General features: G+C 36.7%; 1 protein-coding gene across 2 annotated transcripts in view; it reads right to left on the minus strand.

The window, feature by feature from the left end:
- The window catches only part of ZFYVE9 (zinc finger FYVE-type containing 9), a 185,438-nt gene that overhangs the window by 98,909 nt on the left and 70,138 nt on the right, over positions 1 to 16,391 (minus strand). The gene's annotated exons all lie outside the window — the stretch shown is intronic.

Genomic DNA, 16,391 nt, shown 5'->3' on the forward strand with positions numbered 1-16,391 from the left:
GCACTAGTACTACAGACCTCAGTTTCATCACTCTCTTATTCTGTTTGTTCCTAAAACCATTGCATATTGCTTTGGAGTGTGGACTCTGGAAGTCAAAGAATCTGAGTTTGATTCCTAACTCTAGTTATTGGCTGTGTGATTTTTGAACAAGTTAATCATTTTAGACCTATTGTCAAATGTGGATTATAACACTACCTACCTCATAAGGAGTTACATATATTAAATAGGATAAGATAAGCAGCTTTTAGAAAAGTGTCTAGCACATGATAAACACTCAATGAATATCACCTATCTCATTCTCCTTGCTGCCACTAGCACCACCATCACCATCTGTCTGCTTCCAACTGCAAAGCATCTGCAGCTTTGTAATTGTTTTGTTACTTATTTCATATACTTAAGATTTGTCATCTATAGAAACGTGAACAGTATGTTTTAATAAAGTGGCCATTTTTCTACCGTTTTTGCATCTCTTTGGTTAAAACCAGAACACTAAGCAATAAATAATTCTCACTGAATGAATCAATGAGTAAACAAATAAACGGAAATGGATGAACAGATGGCAACACAGATTGGCCCTATAGGACTTTACTTGTTTCTCCATTCAAAAGTGCTTGTATTGCTAAGATAATGTAACAAGCTCAAAATGTTTCCAAAGAAAAATACTGACCCTATCCCATGCAGTCAGGACTGGACTAGTATAAACTGGCTGAAAGTTTGATACAAAGTCTTACAGGGCTATGAAAATTTCAATTTTCTACTAGGCTTTACTTTCCCACTCCAATATAACTAATTCTCTTTTCTGAAACCTTCATCACCTATCCCTATTTCACCTTCTCTCAATGTTTGTATTTCCTATATGAAGTATGAGCCAAGGATATAGAAATTTCTTAATGCTCTCACCACTAAATACAAAAATCTACCTCTGTCTTTCCCCACCTTTCTTCCCCTTGTTGAAAACCTAATCCTCAATAGATGAATAAATCCCATCCCTTTGACCTTCTCAAAAACTTTTCTCTTCCTTTGATCAATCCCCTTTTTCTCCTAAAACAACTTGCCTAGAGGATCATTCATGATTTTATATAAATACAGTAGTATCTCCCATCCTTAAAAAAAATTCACCCATAATCACCATCTACATTTAATAATTGCCCCAATTTTTTCTGTTCTCCCTTAGTAAAACCTGAAAAGGACATCTCAATCTCCTCACTTCTTATTCCATTTTCAACCCATTCTGGCTTCTGTATGCACAGCTCAACCAAGACTGCTTTTATCAATGACCCTGATGTAGTCAAGTCCAGTGGGTCCTTTCCTGTCCACATCTTGTTGACCCTGATCAGCATTTGGCATAGGTGATAATCCCTATCCTTTGACAAACTACATTCTTCTTTTGACTTCCGAGACAACACATTTTCTTGGTTTTCTGCCTGTCTCTCTGGCCACTCCTTCTCAGTCACTTGTACTGGGTCCTCCTTCTCCACTTGACCTCAGTGGCTCAGCCCTGGGCCCTTTCTCTTTCCTCTGTACACTCTTCCCTAGGTGAGCTCATCCATTCCCATGGCTTCTCTCTGCACTCCCTACATGAGCTGCAAAGGCCAACATGATCTATTCCCTGATCTCCTCTCCAACCTCTTTTTATGTGACCTCTCTTACTTGCTATACTTTAACCACACTGTATTCCTTTCAGTTTCTTGAATAGGTGCTTTCCTACCTCAGAGACTGTGTCCATGATGTTTACTCTTCCCGAAGCATTCTTCTCTCTGTTCTTTGAATGGCTGACTCCTCAAATTTCATGTATCACCTAAAACTTTGTCACTTCTCAGAGGACTTTCCAGACCTTCCTCCCCTTCTCCGTTTTTAATATTATCCCTCCTTGTTAATTTCCTTCATATCCCTTATCACAATTTGTAATTCTGTTTGTTTGCTTTTGGTTATTTCCACTAATCTTTACATGAGGGTAGGGAATCATAATGTCATTAGTATAAACTCAGCACCCAGCACAGTGACAGACAAATAACAAGCACTCAGTGTTTGTTGAAAAAAGTAATGATCTGGGATTCATATATTCATTCATTAACAAACATTTATTGAGCACTACGCTAGATGCTGGGGATACAAAGAGAAATCATAATCACAAGATTCTTACAGACAAACGGGGGAGAAAGACAAAAACAATACTGTATGATAAGTGTTATGACATGGATGAGACTGACTTTTAGTCAACACAGCCTTTTGAAGGGTGTGAATGGAAAATATTTTCTAGCTTCATTAGAACTCAAGATTAATCCAAAATGTTGATCCTGTTTTACCATGCCAGAATGGTTAAACTCATAAATGATAAGACAGGACAAACAGGTTTTCAGGCAGAGTATGAGGGAAACTAAATTACCATGCAATATTCTATTTAAAGCATCTGTTTCTTACTCTAACATCTATTGTTTCCCATCAATAGGTAAGTAAATAGACGATTAGGAAAATAAGCTTGTTTTGGTTTGAACCTATCTTTAGTAGGAAAAACATATACGACTAACTTAAAATATTTTCCAAAGTCCTTACATCCCTTATATTCTGTATTTGATGCCATCATCCAAAGTCTCAACGTGTTGTATAAAAAGATGTTCTGCTGCATTAAATTATTCATTTCTTCATTTATCCAACTAATATTTAGTAAACACCTATTATGTGCTAAAGCTGTGGATACAGTAGCAATCAAGGCAGATAAGATCCTTACCCTTTTGGAGCTTTAGACTCAAAATAATAAACATGAAAATACATAAACAGAAAAATTGAAAATTCACTAGATCATTTCTAGAATTGATAATCAAGAAACAGCTAAATAATTCCACTGAAATACATTGTAAGTGTATAGTTTAATACTCAGATATTTGTGAAAGAATTTAAAGTGGATATGTCTAAGAAAATGAAAGTATCTGCAAAACAAATACCTGATAAAGAACTTGAATCAAAATATAAAAAAGAACTTTTAAAATTCAACAATAAGAAAACAAACAACCCAATTAAAAGATGGGCAAAAGATCTGAATAGACACTTCACCAAAGAAGATACACAGATGGCAAATAAGCATATGAAAAGATGTTCATTATCTTATGTCATTAGGGAGTTGTAAATTAAAACAAAAATGAGAGGGGACTTCCCAGGTGGTCCAAGTGGCTAAGACTCACGCTCCCAATACAGGGGGCCCAGGTTCGATCCCTGGTCAGGGAACTAGATTCCACGTGGCACAACAAAGAGTTCACATGCTGCACCTAAAGATCCTGCATGCCGCAACTAAGACCCGGGGCCACCAAATAAATAAATAAATATTTTTTAAAAATGAGAAACTACACCTATTAAAATGTCTAAAATCTGGGAATTCCCTGGTGGCCCAGTGGTTAGGACTCCTTGCTCTCACTGCTGAGGGCAGAGGTTCAATCCCTGGTAGGGGAACTAACATCCCACAAGCCACATGGCATGGCCAAATAAATAAATAAATTAAATAAAATGTCTAAAGTCCAAACCTGACAAGACCAAATTCTGCTGAGGATGTAGAACAGCAAGAATTCTCATTCATTGCTGATGGGAATGCAAAAGTGGTACAGCCACTCTGGAAGACAGTTTGGCAGCTTCTTACAAAGAGAAACACAGGCTTACCATACTCTCCAGTAATCACACTCCTACATATTTACACAAACTAAAAACTTACATCCACTCAAAAACCTGCAATCACACTCCTACATATTTACACAAACTAAAAACTTACATCCACTCAAAAACCTGCACACGAATATTTATAACAGCTTTACTTATAATTGCCTAAAACGGAAATTAACCAAGATGTCTTTCAATAGCTGAATGAATAAACAAACTTGTGGTATACCCATACAATAGGACACAATTCAGCAATTTAAAAAAATGAGGTATCACGTCACAAAAAGACATGGAGGCTCCTTGACACTGGTTTCAGCAATGACCAAAAAAAGCAAAAATAAACAAGTGGGAGTACATCAAACTACAAACCTTCTACACAGTAAAAGCCATCAACAAAAAGGCAACATATGGAAAGGGAGAAAATATTTGAAAGTCATATATCTGATAAGGGGTTAATATCCAAAATGTACAAAGAATTTATACAACTCAATAGGAAGAAAACAAGCTAATTTAAAAATGGGCAGAAGACATGAATAGACATTTCTCCAAGAAGATATATTAATGTCCAACAGGTATGTGAAAAGGTGCTCAATGTCAGTAATCACCAGGGAAATGCAAATCAAAACCACAATGAGATATCAACTCATACCGGTCACAGTGGTTATTATCAAAAAGGCAACAAATAACAAATGTTGGCAAGGATGTAATAAAGAGAACCCTTGCACACTGTTGGTGGGAATGAAAATTGATGCAGACGCTACAGAAAACAGTACAGAGGTTCCCAAAAAAAATAAAAATAGAACTATCATATGACCCAGAAATTCCACTTCTAGGTATTTATACAAAGAAAACAAAATTGCTAACTCAAATAGATACCTGCACCATCATGCTCACTGCAGCATTATTTACAATAGCCAATATATGGAAACAACCTAGGTGTCCATCAATAGATAAATGGATAAAGAAATTCTGGTATGTATTTATGTATGTATGTGTACACACACACACACACACACACACACACACAAAATGGACTATTAGCCACAAAAAAGAATAAAATCTTGACATCTGCAACAACATGGATGCAACTTGAGGGCATTACGTTAGTGAAAATAAGTAAGACAGAGAAAGACAAATACCACACAAGCTCACTTATATGTGGAACCTAAAAACTACCAAATCAAAACAAAACAACAAATAATGAGCTCACTGAATCAGAGAACAGATTGGTGGTAGTTGCCAGAGGTGGGGTGAGGATGTATGTGAAACAGATGAAGGTGCTCAAAAGACACAAACTTGCAGTTATAAAATATATAAGTCATAGGGTGTAGTGCATGCCATCCTAACTATACTTAATAATACTGTATTGCATATTTGAAAGTTGCTAAGAGAGTAAATCTTAAAAGTTCTCATCATAAGAAAATTTTGTAACTATGTATGGTACAGATGATAACTGGACTTATGGTGATCATTTCACAGTATATAAAATATATACAAATATCAAATCATTATGTCATACACCTGAAACTAATATAATGTTATATGTAAATTATACTCAATTTTTAAAAAAGACAGGGAAGAATCTTCCCCACAGGGTCCTCCTTTTTCACGGCTGGTGGAGAGGAGGCCCTGACGGTGCCTGCTGGAGATGCCGCATTTGTAGTTGGGTAGTGGCCGTGCCCCTGGGACCATGACCCACTCTGTCACCCCCAGGACAGGAGGTGTTCCCAGACTGTTCCATGTGAGGGTCACCCTCCCGCCCCGCAAAGTGGTTGATTGTTGGAATGAGTTGAGAGCCACATTCGGGGTATATGACAACATCGGGATCCTGGGAAACTTTGAAAAGCACCCCAAAGAACTGATCAAGAGCCCCATATGGCTTCAAGGCTGGAAGGGGAATGAATTGCAGCGTTGTATCCGAAAGAAGAGAATGGTTGGAAATTGGATGTTCATTGATGACCTGCACAACCTGAACAAACGCATCAGCTATCTCCACAAATAATTTAACTGACGTGGAAAGTACCGGTAGAAGAGAATGCTGGGAACTGTGGAAGAGGTGTATCTATCACCCAAGAGAAAGGGAAAGTACTTTTCCTTATGAGGAAAGGGATTTGTATGCTCTCAGGAATAAAATGGGACTTCTTTGAAAAAAAAAAAAGGGGGGGGCCTTCCCTGGTGGTGCAGTGGTTGAGAGTCTGCCTGCCGATGCAGGCAGGCAGGGGATGCGGTTTCGTGCCCCGGTCCGGGAAGATCCCACATGCCACGGAGCAGCTGGGCCCGAGAGCCATGCCTGCCGATGAGAGAGAGTCTGCCTGCCGATGCAGGCAGGCAGGGGATGCGGTTTCGTGCCCCGGTCCGGGAAGATCCCACATGCCACGGAGCAGCTGGGCCCGAGAGCCATGGCCGCTGAGCCTGTGCTCCGCAACGGGAGAGGCCACAGCAGTGAGAGGCCCGCATACCGCAAAAAAAAAAAAGAATCTTAAATGTATATTTCTAAGTCAAAGATGCCAGTTTGAAAGCCAACATAATGTATGATACTAACTATAAGACATTCTGGAAAAGCCAAAACTACAGAGCCAGTGAAAAGATCAGTAGCTTCCACGGTTCAGAGAAAGTAAGGGAGAAATACATAAGTGGGGGACAAGGGACTTTTAGGGTAGTATAACTATTCTATATGATACTGTAATAGGATAGATAATATGCATTTATCAAACCCATAGAACTGTACAACACAAAGAGTAAACTCTAACAAAAACTATAGCATGTATTTCTTTTATAAAACTTTTGTTAATAACAATGTATCAATATTGGTTCATCAATTTCAATAATGTACCACACTAGTGCAAGATGTTAATAATGGGGTCGACTGGGGGGGCGGGGGTATATATACGTTCTGTTCAATTTTTCTGTTGTAAAAATAGTCAATTCAATAAGGAAACAGTAGTCTTAAATGACACATTAGACCACTTGGACTTAATAGATATCTACAGGACATTCCATCTAAAAAAAACCGAATACACATTCTTTTCAAGTGCACATGGAACGTTCTCCAGGATAGATCATATGCTAGGCCACAAAACAAGTCTCAACAAATTTAAGAAGATAGAAATTATATCAATCATTTTTCCAACCATAATGGTATGAAACTAGAAATCAGCTACAGGAAAAAAAATGGGGAAAACACAAACACGTGGAGACTAAACAAGATGTTCCTAAAAAACCAATGGGTGAATGAAGAAATCAAAGAGAAAATCAGAAAATACCTTGAGGCAAATGAAAATGGAAACACAACTTTCCAAATATCTATGGGATGCAGCAAAAGCAGTTAAAGGAGGTAAGTTCATAGCGATACAGGCCTACCTCAAAAAAAAAAAGAAAACTCTCAAATAAAAACCTAAATTACCAACTAAAGGAATTAGAAAAAGAAGAACAAAGCCCAGGGTCAGTAGAAAACAGAAAATAATAAAGACCAAAGTGGATTTAAAGAAAATAGAAATTAAAAAGAAAAAACAAAAAACAGAAAAGACCAATGAAACCAAGAGCTGTTTTTTTAAAAAAGATAAACCAAATTGATAAACCAATAGTCCCACTTATCAAGAAAATAAGAGACAGGACCCAAATAAACAAAATAAGAAATGAAAGAGGACAAATAACAACTGATGCCACAGAGATACAAAAAATCATAAGAGAATATTATGAACAGTCATATGCCAATAAATTGTGGACAACCTAGAAAAAATGGACAAACTTCCAGAAACATATAACCTTCCAAGAATGAATCAGGAAGAAAGAGACAATGTGAACAGACCAATCACTAGTAGTGAAATTGAATTTTTGATTAAAAAAAAACCCCAAAAAACAAAAAACTCCCAGCAAACAAAAGTCCAGGACCAGACAGCTTCATAGGAGAATTCTACCAAACATATAAAAAAGAGCTAACTATTTCTCAAACTACTCTTGGGAATTCCCTGGTGGTCCATCGAATGGGGCACGGGTTCAATTCCTGGTTGGGGAACTAAGATCCCACAAGCCGTGTGGAGTGGCCAAAAAAAAGAAAAAGAAAGACACAAACAAACTATTCTAAAAAAATTGAAGAGCAGGGAACACTTTCAAATTTATTCTACGAAGCCACCATTACCCTGATACCAAAGCCAGACAAAAACACTACAAAAAAAAGAAAATTACAGGTCAATATCTCTGATGAATATAGATGCAAAAAATCCTCAACAAAATATTAGAAAACAGAATTGAACAATTATATAAAAAGGATCATACAGCATGATCAAGTGGGATTTATTCCAGGGATGAAAGATGGTTCAATATCTGCAAATCAATCAATGTGATACACCACATTAACAAAAAGATAAAATCACATGATCATCTCAATAGATGGAGAAAAAGCATTTGACAAAATTCAACAGCCATTCATGATTAAAAAAAAGAAAAAACTCTCATCAAAGTTGGTATAGAGGGAACATATCTTAACATAATAAAGACCATTTATGACAAACCCATAGCTAACACCATATTCAATGGTGAAAAGCTGAAAGCTTTTTTTTCTAAAATCAGGAACAAGACAAAGGATACCCACTCTCAATTACTTCTATTTAACATAGTATTGGATGTCCTAGCCAGAGCAATCATACAAGAAAAAGAAATAAAAGGTATCCAAATTGGAAAGGAAGAAGTAAAACTGTCATTATTTGCAGATGACACGACACTACATATAGAAATACCCTAAAGTCTTCTCTGAAAAACTATTAGAATAAGTGAATTCAGTAAAGTTGCAATATACAAGGTTAATACACAGAAATGTTGCTTTTCTATAAACTAATAATGAACCACCAGAAAGAGAAAGCAAGAAAATAATCTCGTTTAAAATTGCATCAAAAAGAATAAAATACCTAGGATTAACTTAACCAAGGAGGTGAAAGACTGAAAACCATAGCACATGGATGAAGGAAACTGAAGATGATACAAAGAAATGGAAAGATATCCCATGTTCATGGATTAGAAGAAGTAATATTGTTAAAATCTGTACTACCCAAAGCAATCTACAGATTTAATGCCATCCCTATCAAAATACCCATGACATTTTTCACAAAACTAGAACAAATAATCCTAAAACTAATATGGAACCACAAAAGACCCTGAGTTGTCAGGGCAATCTTGAAAAAAAGAAAGCTGGGGTTAGCACACTCCTTGACTTCAGACTATACTACAAAGCTACAGTCATCAAAATAGCACAGTAGTGGCACAAAAAGACATATACAGATCAATGGAACAAAACAGAGAGCCCAGAAATAAAGCCATGCACTCATGGTCAATTAATCTATGACAAAGGAGGCAAGAATATACAATGGAGAAAAGACAGTCTCTTTAATAAGTGGTGCTGGGATAACTGGACAGCTACATTTATTTTACAATAAAACTCCAAGAAAACATAGAGAACATTCTTTGACACAAATCACAGCAATAGTTTTTTAGATCTGTCTTCTAAGCCAAAGGAAACAAAATCAAAAATATACAAATGGCAACTAATTAAACTGAAAAGCTTTTCTACAGCAAAGGAAACCATTAACAAAACAAAAAGACAACTTACAATATGGGAGAAAACATTTGCAAATGATATGACCAGTAAGGGGTTAATATCCAAAATATATAAAGAGCTCAAACAATTCAATATAAAAAAAATACAACCCAATTTAAAAATGGGCAGAACACATGAACATTTTTCCAAGGGAGACACACAGATGGCTAACAGGCACATGAAAAGATGCTCAACATCACTAATCCATCAGGAAAATGCAAATCAAAACCATAATGTGATATCACCTCACACCTGTCAGAATGGCTATCATCAAAAAGTCTACAAATAACAACGTCAGCAAGGATTTGGAGAAAAGGGAGCCCTTGTACACTATTGGTGAGAATGTAAATTGGTGCAGCCACTATGGAAAACAGTATGGAGATTCCTCAAAAAATTAAGAATAGAACTAACATATGATCCAGCTATCCCACTTCTGGTTATTTATCCAAAGAATATGAAAACAGTACTTGAAAAAGATATAGACACCTATGTTCATCATGGCATTATTTACAAGAGCCAAGTTATGGAAACAACCTAAGTGTCCATCAACAGATGAATGGAATAAGAATATGTAGTGCATACACACACACACACACACACACACACAATGGAATATTACTCAGCCATTAAAACGAATGAAGTTCTGCCATTTACAACAACATGGATGGACCTAGAGAGTATTATGTTTAGTGAAAAGAGTCAGACACAAAAAGACAAAACTCTATATTATCACTCATATGTGGAATCTAAAAAATGAAACGAATTAATATGACAAAACAGAAACAGACTCACAGATATAGAGAACAAACTAGTGGTTACCACTGGGGAGAGGGAGGAGGGGAGGGGCAAGACAGGAGTAGAGGATTAAGAAGTACAAACTACTATGCATAAAATAAATAAGCTATAAGGATGTATTATACAGTACAGGGAAATACAGCCGTTATTTATAATAACTTTAAATGGAATATAGGGAATTCCCTGGTGGTCCAGTGGTTGTTAGGAATCTGCGCTTTCACTGCCAAGGGCATGGGTTCAATCCCTGGTCAGGGAACTAAGATCCTACAAGCCATGCAGTGCAGCCAAAAAAACCAGAGTATAATCTGTAAAAATACTGAATCACTATGTTATACATCTGAAACTAACATAATACTGTAAATCAACTATACTTTTTTATTTTTTTGATGTTGGAGGTAGGAGTTAATTAATTAATTAATTGATTTTGCTGTGTTCGGTCTTCGTTTCTGTGCGAGGGCTTTCTCTAGTTATGGCAAGCGGGGTCCACTCTTCATCGCGGTGCGCGGGCCTCTCACTATCGCAGCCTCTCTTGTTGCAGGGCACAGGCTCCAGACGCGCAGGCTCAGTAGTTGTGGCTCACAGGCCTAGTTGCTCCACGGCATGTGGGATCTTCCCAGACCAGGGCTCGAACCCGTGTCCCCTGCATTAGCAGGCAGACTCTCAACCACTGCGCCACCAGGGAAGCCCAATCAACTATACTTTAACTTTAAAAAAAAGACTATTAATTTCTTAAAGTAGGTATGTCCAGGGAGCTGGACTAGGGACTAGGGATATGTAAAAGTAGGTAGAAGACTGCCATCTTTCAAGATATAAATATTACTTTGTTTAAAATAAAAATAGTACCAGGTCTCTTCATCCCATCTAAAAATGTGTGTTTTATTTTCAATTTCAACAGTTATTTTTAACATGATATTTTAATTCTTTAAAGTATTTTTCACTTAAACTAAAAATATACTATAATGACATAAATATCAAAATATTATTAAATATATAGTTCTTTTATAGACAAAATTACTCCTGACTACTATGGAACAGTAATTCAAATTAAAAGCACAGAGTAAAATACTGACTGTAGTTTGCCATTTTATACATAAACATATATAATATTATATAAATTATATAAACCTTTGTTATATAAAATATAACATTTCATAATTACATTTATAAATGTTCATTATATGTTAAATACCTATAATCCCCAGTGTGTAGAGGAAGACGGCTTTCTAGAACTATATTAAAAATTAATCTAGATCAGTTTTCAATATGTCATTTTGACATTATACATGTCATCAAGCTGTTTTAAACTAATGGGATGAAGATCATGTGTGGCTAAAAGGACTGGTACTATTGGAAATGAATCAAAAGGGAAAGAGTAACTGCAAAATAAAATCCCCAGTGTAGCCCACTTAAGTGGTACTGTGATACACAGCATCCCAGTCGAACTGAGATGATTTCCAGAAAACATACTTTCAGCACAGCACATTTCAAAATGTTTAATGGCATATTCTTCCCACAAAGTGACCTTGGTTAATCAAGTATGTTTAACAATAACTTAACAGAGATAAATCAGTGGCTAGCACAAACCTTTCCATTTCCTTTTCTTCCTTATTTAAACACAGACGTTCAGAGCTGCAAGGAAACAAAGATAAAGTCTATGCAATCCCCTCCTTTTACAGCAGAGGAAACAGAAGCCCAGAGCTGTTTCATACCCATTTCAGTGTTCTTTTCATACTACCTGTCCTACAGTTCTCTTCTCTGTCCTGTCTATTCAAATCACCATCTATTCAAACACAGTAAAAAAAAAACTCATCTATTTTGAATTCTACTTTTAAAGTCAGTTAATGTGGAAAAATAGTAAGTAAACTGGAGTGGTATATATTACTGTCACTAAATCTCTCCTTATTCCAGGACTTGGCACCCATATTGTTCTTTTCCTAATTTGTAGTTCAAGACCTGATAGGTGAAGTAAAACCTAAAATCCTGCTACCTTTGCTAGATTCCCCCATCAACTGACAGCACCAATCACTGAGCATTTTGTCTTCCTTTCAAATTCCCAATCCTTTACCACTGTCCAAAATTGATGTTCACCCAAAGACCATGACTTATATTTCTAGTAAGCAATCCAAATACAGATAAATTTTGTTGCTATGTCCAGTGTAGTAAAAGAGCAAAGGGCTTTGGAGTCAGATAAATTTGTGTTAAAATCCATGCACTCTCATTTATAAGCTCTGAGAATTTAGGCAAGTTACCTAACCTTTCTGAGGCACATTTTTCTCCCCTGTAACTGTATCTCAGAGAATTGTGTTGTTAGACCAGATAAGCCTAGCATAAAGTGGAAGTGTTAAAAAAAATGTTACTCTCATCTTTCACACCATCCTAAACAAAGTTTCTATGTTGTAAGTATCAATTCAAGAATTTTTACTTTAAAGGCTATTCTTATGTCTACTTCAGTAGACAGAAGAGTCATTAACCAGCTAGCATCTCGTAAGTAACAATCTGCCACATAAGTGGCAGTAATGGATAAAGTGTGATAAAGCCTTGTGAATGACCAATAAAAAATAAAAAACTTTTCCTTTAAAAATTCTTCTCCACTTTCAAAAACCTCTTTCCTGTACTCTTAAACTCAAAAGCTTTTCTTAGGCCTTTGAAGTCAAATAATCAAATAAAAAAGGGTCAAAATATTCAGGGCAAATGGAACTTGACAAAGAATGAACAACCATATTCTGCTAGATTCAGTGATTTCTCTAGGAAATTATTATGGATATATAATAACAGTGATCATCTGAACTTAGAGGGCACCTTTCTGGAAGGGAGTTCCCTGTACCTTTTTCTTTTCCTCTGGCCGCGCCATGCGGCTTGCAGGATCTTAGTTCCCTGAACAGGAATTGAACCTGGGGCCACAGCAGTGAAAAGGGCTGAGCACTAACCACTGGATCACCAGGGAACTCCCCTCTGTACTCTTTCTATTCTGTAATTTATCACCTATCATACAGCCGAAGTAGAGATTACGCTGCTATATGGAACAATTATCTAAATTAATAATGTGTGAAATCATAAAATAAAACTCACATTTGCTGAGCATTTTAGAGTATGACATAGTTTTCCAATTAACAATGAAGACAAGAATAGAATCCAGATGTCCTGATGTCCATTACAACAATATAGAAATAAACTGCAGTATTTTAACACTTTCATAAATTCAACATAATTATTTTATATTCTTCTTAATGACATTATACCAAGATAAATGAATGTTGTAACAAGTATAATATCTACTACTCATCAAGACCTGGATATAGGCCCTATGCTTTGCTAAATAATTTCCCACAATTTTCTATTAACTCCTTCTATATTCAAGTGAATTTTTATCATGGCCCATTCTCCTGTAAGATGATTTCCCTTTCCCTACTGCTAATTCTCCACCTGTGCTCTGCTGTGATCCCATTTTCCTCACATACTTTAGAACTGTGATCCATAAATTATATCCACTTTCTTATATCTCCTCCTCCAAACAGTCACTTATTTTTTTTTCTTTTTTTGGCCGCACCACACGACATGCGGGATCTTAGTTCCCTGACCAGGGATGGAAACTGCGCCCCCTGCAGTGGAAGTGCAGAGTCTTAACCACTGGACTGCCAGGGAAGTCCCAAATAGTCACTTTTTGTATCATGATTTTCCTGACTCCTTCTGCCATTCTGGGAAAAATTAAGCTCTCATTTCTCAACATTCCTAAAGCATTTTGTTCATACTGCTATTATGAATGAGGAGAGATGCTAGGAGAAGCAGTATGTCTGAAGGAAAGAGTCCTAGCTTTAAAGGTGGCTCTAGTACTTTCAAGCTGTGTGACCTTGGGCATATTCCTTGACCTCTCTGAGCCTCTAATTCTTGATCTGTCAAATAATAAAAAATTAACCACCCATTCTACAAGACAGTAATGGGCATTCTACAAGACAGTAATGGAATGAATATAAAGCACACATAACTGGCTCTTAATACACTGTATTATAAATTGTTGTGGGATGGTCTGTTTGTCTACTCAGATCAATAGTTCACAATGATTTTTTTTAGCATTTTTGAAAAACTACAGGAAATCCAGACACTCCTCTCCCACACACTGAAATCAGTGCCTCTGATTATAAACTCTATGAGGTCATACATTCCAATTTATGTATACCTGAATCTCCAGTACCTAGCCCAGAACCTTTCATATATTAGATGCTTAATATATGCTTGTTACAGTAGAGAGAATTTATTAGCTATAGATATTAAATAAAGAAATTGTTGGAAATAACTGGATAGTAGATATATTAGAATGGGACAAACTAAATTTATTTTTTCAACAGTAAACATTATTTTACAAAATCACATTGCTTGGGGTATTTTTCTAGCTAAATTCCAAGTATAATTTGATTAATTTACTATCTAGAAAAACTATAGCTAAGTTTATAAGCCCCTTTCTTCTGAGGAGCTCAAGGATTTTTACAGACATTACCTCAACAATCCTAGAACATCCCTGAGGAAAATGGAGATGGAAAAAGAAAAAAAGATGGAATATGAATCCATAATCCATATGAAGCCATAAATTTATAAATTCTGCAAATTCCACTCAGCAAAAATTCCATGTAATTTTTCAGCTTATGTGCATTTTGCCCCATTTTCTTTCTGAATCCACCTAAGTTACCTATTTAGTCATTACATCTGTATATGCTGGTCTGGAACAAAAGCATTTTTATTATTTGCTTAAGCAAAATTTTGGGATTTTCCTGGTGGTCCAGTGATTAAGAATCCGCATTCCAATGCAGAGGATGCGGGTTCGATCCCTGGTCGGGGAACTAAGATCCCACATGCTGCGGGGCAACTAAGCCCGCGCACCACAACTAGAGAGCCCACATGCTGCAACTACTGAGCCTGCACACTCTGGAGCCCATGCACCACAATGAGAGAGCCCGCACACCACAACTAGAGAGCCTGTGCACTCTGGAGCCCACGTGCCGCAACTACTGAGCCTGCGTGCTCTGGAGCCCACATGCCACAACTAGAGAGAAGCCCGCATGCCGCAACAAAGAGCCCACCCACCACAACGAAAGATCCCATGTGCCACAACTAAGACCCGACACAGCCTAAATAAATAAATAAATAGGAAGGAAATTTTAAAAAAACAAGCAAAAATTTCTGAAAGTGTTATACACAGTAAGCAAAACATAGAACAACGAAAAAATGATGACTCTAATCCCCTAACAGAAAACTGTTCAGGCTACTGACCATAGGTTTACTTCAGACTGCGAAATATTTAGGAATTAGACATATTATTTTCTCCAAATTTTAATAATCAGAGACTAATAGCCCAGTTTCAGCTTTAACTACTTTCTGCTCCCCATCATTTGGTTCTTTTGTTCTAGGACCCTATAGTAGCCCTTTTTGAATGCCCACCCAGGAACCATTCTCCCCCTTTTCCTTATTAAGAGAATCCCACTTTTGTTGAGGCAACACTGGGCTCAGCCCCAGGGGATGAATCATGATTGATCTTAGCCAACCCTGGCAATCCTGTTCCCTGTTGTCAGTCATTGGTTTAAACTGGACCTGTGTTCTAGAACTGGCTAATAAATTGAAAGAAGTTGCTGGGGATTCTTTCTACCCTGATGAGAGGGCAGCAAGAGGAATAGGCTCTTTTGCCACCAACCAATTTCTCTGCATTTGGGAAGTAGTCAGGTTGGACTTGATGCTTAAAGCTGTGCCACTATCTTGAGACCACGAGGGAAAGGCCAAGAGAACTTCAGTGATCCTGACTCTACACCCAATCATAACAGTCTCTATTTTCAGGCCTCTTGTTATATGAAATAAATGTTACTTTTGTCTAAGTAACTGAGGGCCAGATATTCTGTTCCTTGAAGTTCAAGTCAACTGAATTAATACAGACAGACCAATAAATCAGGCAAGAAGGGAAGTAGAGGTTAATTACTGAGTACTTACTATTACATGTAATTTCATTTAATCTTCACAACAGCCCGATGAAAATTATCTTTTGATCCATTTTTTATGAAAAAATAAAGCTTAATAAAGTTATATAGTTAAAAGTAACAAAGCTGAAGTTCAAATCCAGAACTGACACCAAAGCTTACATTCTTTTTAAAAATACAAAATCCCATTTCCTCCTTGTTTACAGTTCTTGTTTAAAAAACAGACTAGTATATTGATGTGGTACTAGCTAACAGAATTTAGGGAGAGCTAAGGAATATCACCTATTCTTATAACCTTGTCACAAGGATCTATAGTCTTCAACTCTTTTTTGTATCAAAGTTATATGGGGGGGAAAGACAAAAATATATATGTGTACCAAAAGTTCCAGAATGTCTAGTACAAT

The sequence above is a fragment of the Leucopleurus acutus genome, assembly GCF_964270905.1.
Source record: "Leucopleurus acutus genome assembly, chromosome: 2".
In the NCBI taxonomy this organism is placed as follows: Eukaryota; Metazoa; Chordata; class Mammalia; order Artiodactyla; family Delphinidae; genus Leucopleurus; species Leucopleurus acutus.